Below are 7846 nucleotides of genomic sequence, written 5' to 3'. Positions count from 1 at the left end.
ACCTGCACCAACTGCCCTCCTAAACACTTGCCCAGAGATTCAGGGCACTCTCGTTTCTCTCTTCCAAGGTGCAGTGCAAGGAGCTGGCGAGGCAGGGAAGGAGAATCACAGGACCTCAAAGGGTGCTGCAATGGACCTTGATGAGGGTGTCGTTTTGCTTCCTTCTTTTTCAGACGAGAAACAGGCCAAGAAAGGCTTAGGGTGCCTTAAGCTGAATGGGAGAAAGCTAGAGGGCTGCGGAACCCTGGCGGGGCAAGGGCGGAGGCTGCACTGGGCACAGACGTGTGACCCTCTGGGCTCCCGGCTGGGCCTAGTGATGGATGTGCCTGCTGGTATCGAACCCTCGGAGCAGGTGCCGGTGAGGTTAGCTCTCCAAGCCGGAAAGCCTCTGCGGAGCGAGCTCCTAACCACTAAGAGCCGGAGGACGGATGATCACGAGGCTGAGTTGGAAACAGGATCCTCAGTTTCCCTGAGGTTGTTCAGGGTGTTTGGACCTCGCAGCTTCTGCAATCGGCCTCCTCCCGTCTCTCCTGGCAACAGAAAGCGCAGGGTGTGAGACTCATCCTCCAAGAAGTTTGCACAGAAAACCTGGTGTGACGCGCCCAGGCCTCACTTCACTTCCAGAAAGCAAACTGAGTCTCAGAAAAGGTGGGATTTGCAGCCCATCTATATTCCTCCGCCAGGATCGCTTTGGAGCCGCCTGCTGCTGCCTTTTGCGTGGCGCCCCCCCACCCAGGCCCCTGCCCGCGCCCTGCTTGCCCTCCAGCTGCGCTGGACTCTCGGCAGGAAACTCCCTTGGAGCCAGGGTGCGTGCTCTGTTGCTCTCTAATTTTCTTTCAGAGCAAGTTTTCCAATATAAATTACACCCTCAATTACTTCTCTCTTCCTAGAGCAGTGAATCATGTCCCGAGAGGTGAGGGTGGGGACAGCCGGAGACAGGGCCGGGAGGTTGAGCCAGTGCCGGCTTGTCGCCCTGGTCCCCTGCTCACCGCCTGCAGTGGCCCAAGTGCGGCCCGCGCCCAGGTCACCAGCCACGGGAGTGCCCTCAGGGCCGCTCCTGCTTCACCCTGGGCTCTGTGCCCCTGTGTGACAGGGAGGCCTGCCCTTCGCCAGGTTGGCTTGGTATTTGACAGGGGTGGTAGATGGCATGAGGGCCTCCAGGCTTCATCCCTTCCTCTGTCTCTGTCCTCTGCCATGTGGCCCTGCAGTTCTTCCCATCAAGAGATGGGTACGGGGGTCCCTGGGTGGCGCAGCGGTTTGGCGCCTGCCCTTGGCCCATGGCGCGATCCTGGGGACCTGGGATCGAGTCCCGCATCGGGCTCCCGGTGCATGGAGCCTGTTTCTCCCTCTGCCTGTGTCTCTGCCTCTCTCTCTCTCTCTGTGTGACTATCATAAAAAAAAAAAAAAAAAAAAAAAAAAGAGATGGGTACGTTCTCTGACCCACCAGGCTCTGCCCATGACACCTGCTTTGGCCAATAGGATGCTAGCAGGTGGGATACAAACGGAGGCTTGAAAGCAAGCCTATATGATTGGGCTGGCCCTCTTGCATCTCTGCTATTTCCTTGAGAAGAGCCTGCCTGGGCTAGGCCGCTGGTCCCAGGAGGGAGATGAGAGATATGTGGGGCAGAGCTGCCCCAAGGAAGCTGCCCCAGCCCCAGCCCCGCCCTGCCTGGAACAGGGCTGTCCAGCTACACCCCTCCCCCAGCCTGATGCTTGAAGAAACGCAGCCAAGATCAGCAGCTCTGCCTACCGAACCTTCCCAGGAACTGCAGATGCAGGAGCTGGAGTAGGAAGTGATTGTTATTTTAAGCCTCTGAATTTTGAGATGGTTGGTACCCAGCAGTGGCAATGAGCCCATGCCCTCTGAGACTATTGCGGTGATTGTATGAGAAACAAAAGCACTTTGCAAATGTGAAGCCATGGAGGGTGGGCAGAGGGGAGCGGTGGGCTGTGGAACAAGCTCTGGACCCGGAACCTGAAGACCAGAGTTAACATTCACTCCACTCCCCCAATTCACTCTGTAAACTTGGGCAGATCATTTAACTTTTCTGGGTCTTATCATAAATTACAGAGGTGGTTTGCAGATGCAAAACCATGAGAGCTTGAGAAGATGTTGGAAACCTAGTATAGGCCCTAGAACTTCTTTGGTAGGGAACTAAGAGAGGGGTGGGGAAGGTGGGAGAATGTCCCCCACCCAAATAAAAGGGACAGATTCATTGAGATGGGAATTGGATGATTTTGAAGAATATGTTTGGTCTAAAAGCTGGGAGGTAGACTTGGAGCCCAGATAACAAGTCTCATTTCCCCAGAGACCAAAGACACTGTCCTAGGAGCATGGGATACATAAATATTCTTGAAAATGGGTTACAGGGGATCCCTGGGTGGCGCAGCGGTTTAGCGCCTGCCTTTGGACCAGGGCACGATCATGGAGACCCGGGATCGAGTCCCACGTCAGGCTCCCGGTGCATGGAGCCTGCTTCTGTCTCTGCCTGTGTCTCTGCCTCTCTCTCTCTCTCTCTCTCTCTCTCTGTGACTATCATAAGTAAACAAAAATAAAAATAGAATAATCTTTAAAAAAAAAAAAAAAAAAGAAAATGGGTTACAGAAGGTGCCTTCCTGACAGCTCGTTGCTTGGAACAAAGGGAGGCTGGGGACAATTATGGATTCTTTGGTCAGATGGAGAGGTAAATAGGCTAGATTAGCAGTGAGGTGTGTCTTTGTGAGCTCCTTCCCTGGCCACCTTTTCTTTGTCGTTTATTATCTGACCTTTGACAAGTCACTTATCCTTTGGAGAAGTAGATAAAATACGAGTCGTTCATTTATTGTGTATTGATCATCACATGCTACATTCCAGGACCTGCTCCGGGCACTGGGGATGAAGCAGTGAGTGAGACAGTTTCCCCAGCTGGCTACTAGCTCAGGCTGGATGAATTTTTTAAACACTGTCATTCATATCAAGACACGTAATACTAGATCTCTTTTCAGAGGGGAAAATTATAGCTCAGAGAGATTAAGTGGCTTGTCCAAAGTCACACAACTTGTAAGAAAAAGATGAAAAATTACACCTTTGACCTTAGATCTGTGTTGTTTCTACTGAACTATGCTGAATCTTCCAATTGGTTGTTTGATTTTATCTATAAAAATGTTATTTTGGGGGCACCTGGGTGGCTCAGTCGATTATGCTGTTGGCTCAGGTCATGATCTTGGGGCCCTGGGATCAAGCCCCACATCAGGCTCCCTGCTCAGTGGGGAGCCTGCTTTCCCCTCTCCCTCTGCTGCTCCCCCTGCTTGTGTGCTCTGTGTCAAATAAATAAATAGAAATGTTCATTAAAATGTTATTTTTACACACTTTTAAGAGTACATCTCTGTATACGAAAGAGTTAGGTACTTGAATTTTTGTTGTTCTGTTCAAGTTGCCTTAGTTTCTGACTATGGAAGTAGGTTCCTGTATGGAGTAGGGACAAAACTTAAATGTACAAAAATAAGAGATGGTTTAATCGAGCGTGTCCTTCTGCTCAATGGATTGCTTTGAAAACCTTAAATACGATGGCTCTGTCTCCAACTTTATAGGTGAAGGTGTAAATTGTTATAGTTCCTCAAGGCAGTGTGAAAATAGACATCAGAACTATAAATGAACATGCTTCGTTCTAACAGTTCTCACTTGAGGAAGTTGTTCTATAGAAATATAGCTCACAGATGTACAAAATTATGCAAGCAGCCTTTGTTTTTCTAGTAAAACACTGGAAATAACCTAAATTTTCTTGATCAATCTGTACCAACACTTATTGACTAGGTATTATATGGAAGGTGCTCAGATATATTTTAAAGAAGATATAAAATGATATGTGTGAAGGTCCTTCTCATCTGGTACAGCTCAACTAGAGTGTACACAATCCTTATATCTACAAGATAGCTGACCATCGAACCCATCATATCAGAGACTGAATATCGAATCAGTGTTATGTTAGGATGAGGAAGAAGTTTGGGCTCGAGGGCCTCAGAAGTCTTCAGGAGAATTTCATTTGAGCTAGGGCAGGGTTTAGGTAGAACAAGAGGATTGTGGGAGCCAGGCAGGAGTCTCTCTTAGCAGAGGCAGAGTCTGAAACGAGCAAGGCAAATTGGGAGCAAAGAGGACCTCTTTGGTGGAGATGGGAGGATGGGCTTGGAGAATGACTCGGTGGTAAGACCAGAATGGTGGGTTGGGGCAAAATGAAGAGGACCTTGGACGCCAAGATAAAGATCTGGAATTTTGTTTAGGTGTTCGAGCCAGGGGCAACACACACAAAACAGTGTCTAGGGGAGTGTAATCTGGCCACCCTATGCCAGATGGATTGTAGCAGAGCATGCCTGAGGTTAGGAGACTCCTGGAGACCTCAACAGGAGTCCAGGGATGAGGAAAGGGGCCCGAGCTAGGCTGGTGGCCAGAAAAGTAGAAAAAGAAAAGCAGACATCTAGGTGTTATTCCTCCACCTATCCTGCCTGGACATGATTTTGACATTCCCCTGGCAAGTCATAATTACTGGGACAGTTATTATCTTGGGTTTTACAGGTGTATAACACAGGCGATTGTGTAAGTACCCGAGGGTTATGGACATGGCGTTCAGTGGCATCGCTGGCTCTTTGTCTGCAGACTGTCACGGATTGAGAATTAATGCAGAACATGTTTTCCATCGCAGCCAGGGCTGCACCTAGCTTGCTGCTCTGAGAAACCGTAAACACAAATCCACTTCCTGAAAGCAAAGACTAGAAGGTAAAAGTAGTTCTTAAGAGGTATTTCTAGTATTCAATCAGAATGTTAACTGATGTTTTCATTTAAAAGGGGGAGGGTTGCTAAAATAACATGGAGCTCTTAAAAAATTAAGTAGATTATGAGTGCCATCATGTAAAGAAGTCCGTGCTTCACTGTTAGGTGATAAAAACAAGTCTCCTGACAGTATCATCACACGCTGCTCCTGCTAAAAGCACTGCATGTGTGGCAAGTATGAAGTCTGGGAGGCCACCCCTGAGCAGGGACACGGAGGGATGGGGTGAAGGAGGGTGCAGAATGGCAAAGTCGCTTCTGAGTTGTTACAGTATTTTACAGGCAGGTTAGTGCTTATAACTAAAAGGCTCTTAAAGGCATTTTGTGCATCCCAGAGAAGCACAGCTCCCACCTGCTCAGGCCTATGATAGGAAAACAGATGGGGTGCTTGGGTGACTCAGTCGGTTCAGCATCTGCCTTCCGCTCAGAGCATGATCCCGGGGCTCCGGAATCGAGTCTCGCATGGGGCTCCCTGCTCAGGGGAGAGCCTGCTTCTCCTTCTCCTTCTGCTGCTCCACCTGCTTGGGCTCTCTTCAAGTGTCTCTCTGTCAAATAAATAAAATCTAAAAGAAAGAAAAAGAAAAAGAAGAAAGGAAGGAAGGAAGGAAGGAAGGAAGGAAGAAAGAAAAGAAAAAGAAAGAAAGAAAGAAAGAAAGAAAGAAAGAAAGAAAGAAAGAAAGAAAGGAAGAAAGAAAGAAAGAAAGAAAATAGACAAAAATGCTATTTAGGGGAATGGAGGCAGGGAGAGGGATAATAAAAATCTTCCTGGATCTAATAGATCACCTCTCCAGGGTAACTCCCCAGCAGAGGCCGGTGTGTTTCATTGAGCAAGCTACATACTTCTAGGCTTCAGTTTCCTCAAATGTAAAATGACAATGTTGTGATCAAACAAAGTAAGATATATTTATATCTTATATAGCTTATATATATTTATATCTTAAGATATATTTATATATTATATATATATAACGTTACTTCCCACACTGTGGCCATCTCCAAGCTTTCAGCAGGCTATTGTTCTTCTCTACTTGGCATTCCAAATATCCAACAATGACTTTGTATTTTTCCCTGACTTTATTCACTTGCTTGACCCCCTCCTACTAGAATGTGTGTCCTCCTTGAAAGCAGGTTCTTAACGAGAAGTTATTTTAATCATTTTTCTTCCCTGCCGACACAAATCGTGTGTTATTACAGTGGGATGGAGGCAAGAACTAAAAGCTTTCCTTTAGTATCAACCCTCCCATTTAGTATCAATGTAAAGATAATCATTACAGACTGTGGTTTCTAGAGATTTCTCTAGAATAGGGGTTGGGACAACACCGAGGCCCCATTTCTGTAAAGGGCCAGATGGTAAATACTTTTGGCTTTGTGGCCATACGGTTTCTGTCACAACTACTCAGCTTTATCCTTATAGCAGGGGAGTAGCCACAGCCGGTATCTAAACACATGGGTGTGGCTGTATGCCAATAACACTTAATTTGTAAAATCGGGCTTCAGCCTGATTTGGCCCTGGGACAATCATTTGCTGGCTCCTGATCGCGAATGGTGCTTGCTGTCTGATAGAAATATAATGGGAACCACATACATAATTTTACATTTTCTCATAGATATACTAAAAATCAACTTAAAAAACAAGTAAAATCAATTTCAATAGTATGGGTTTTTTTTAACCCATTATATCCAAAATGTTATCATTTCAACATATAATCAAAATAATTACTGGGGTGCCTGAGTGGCTCAGTTAGTTGAATACCTGACTTATGATTTCGGCTCAGGTTATGATCTCAGGGTTGTGGGATTGAGCCCAGAGTCAGGCTCGTGCTCAGCGTGGAGTCTGTTTCTCCCTCTCCTTCTGCTCCTCCTCCTGCTCATGCTCTCTCTCTCTCTAAAATAAAAACCTTTAAATACAAACAAACAGATAATAAATAAATATTGAAATATGTTCCTGTTTTCATAGTAAGCCTTTGAAATTTGCCATGAATTTTGTATTTGTAGCCCATTGCAGTTCCAACTAGACACCCTCCAAGTTCCAAGGCTACCATGTTGGACAGGTCAGCTGTAGAACCTAGATAGAGTTTGTGTGTATATAATTACATACATTAAAAAAATAAAATATAGAATATTTTATAAATATTCTATATAAATATAAATATTTTATAATAAAATAAAATAGTATATGTATGCTTTTTTCACTGAGTAATCTTTCTTGCTGATCTTTTCTTATCGTCTATAAAGATCAACTTTTTAAATTATATTATCATATGATCCAGTGATTCTGCTTCTGGGTGTTTATTAAAAAGAAAATGAAAATACTAAGTTGAAAAGATATATGCACTCCTATGTTCATTATAGCATTATATACAATAGCCAAGCTAGGGATAAAGAAATTTATATTTATATATACCTCACACACACACACACACACACACACACACACACACACAATGGATTATTACTCATGCCTACGAAGAATGAAATCTCATCATTCGTGACAACATGGTTGGACCTAGAGGGTATGAGGCTTAGTGAAAAAACTCAGAAAGAGAAAGACAAATACCATATAATTTTACTTATATGTGGTCTCTAAAAACCAAAACAAACAGACTCATAGATACAAAAATCAATTTGGTGGTTGTCTGAGGGTCTGAGGGTAGGTTGACCAGTGAGAAAAAGGAAGGGGCTGAAAAGGCACAACCTTTCAGTTATAAAATAAAGAAGACACAGAGATACAATGCACAGCATGGGAGTTAATATGTAACAACTTTATACAGTGAGAGATGGGAGCTAGCTTTATCAGTGGTGATCACTTCACAGTGTATATAACTGTTAACTCACATCTGAAACTAATATAATATTGTATCAAGTATATACTTCAATAAAAATCAAATGAAATCACCATGTAGGCACACGTACACACAAAAGATCAACCCTTTTTGTGATAGTACCCTATTGTCTAAATTTATCATAATCAATTCTATCAGTTCCCTATTGGTGGACATTTGTTATCATTCCTAATTTTGAATTCGTATTTAAAATAGTTCAAAA

This window comes from Canis aureus, chromosome 36, assembly GCF_053574225.1.
Source record: "Canis aureus isolate CA01 chromosome 36, VMU_Caureus_v.1.0, whole genome shotgun sequence".
NCBI lineage: Eukaryota > Metazoa > Chordata > Mammalia > Carnivora > Canidae > Canis > Canis aureus.
This window is presented reverse-complemented; position numbering follows the sequence as displayed.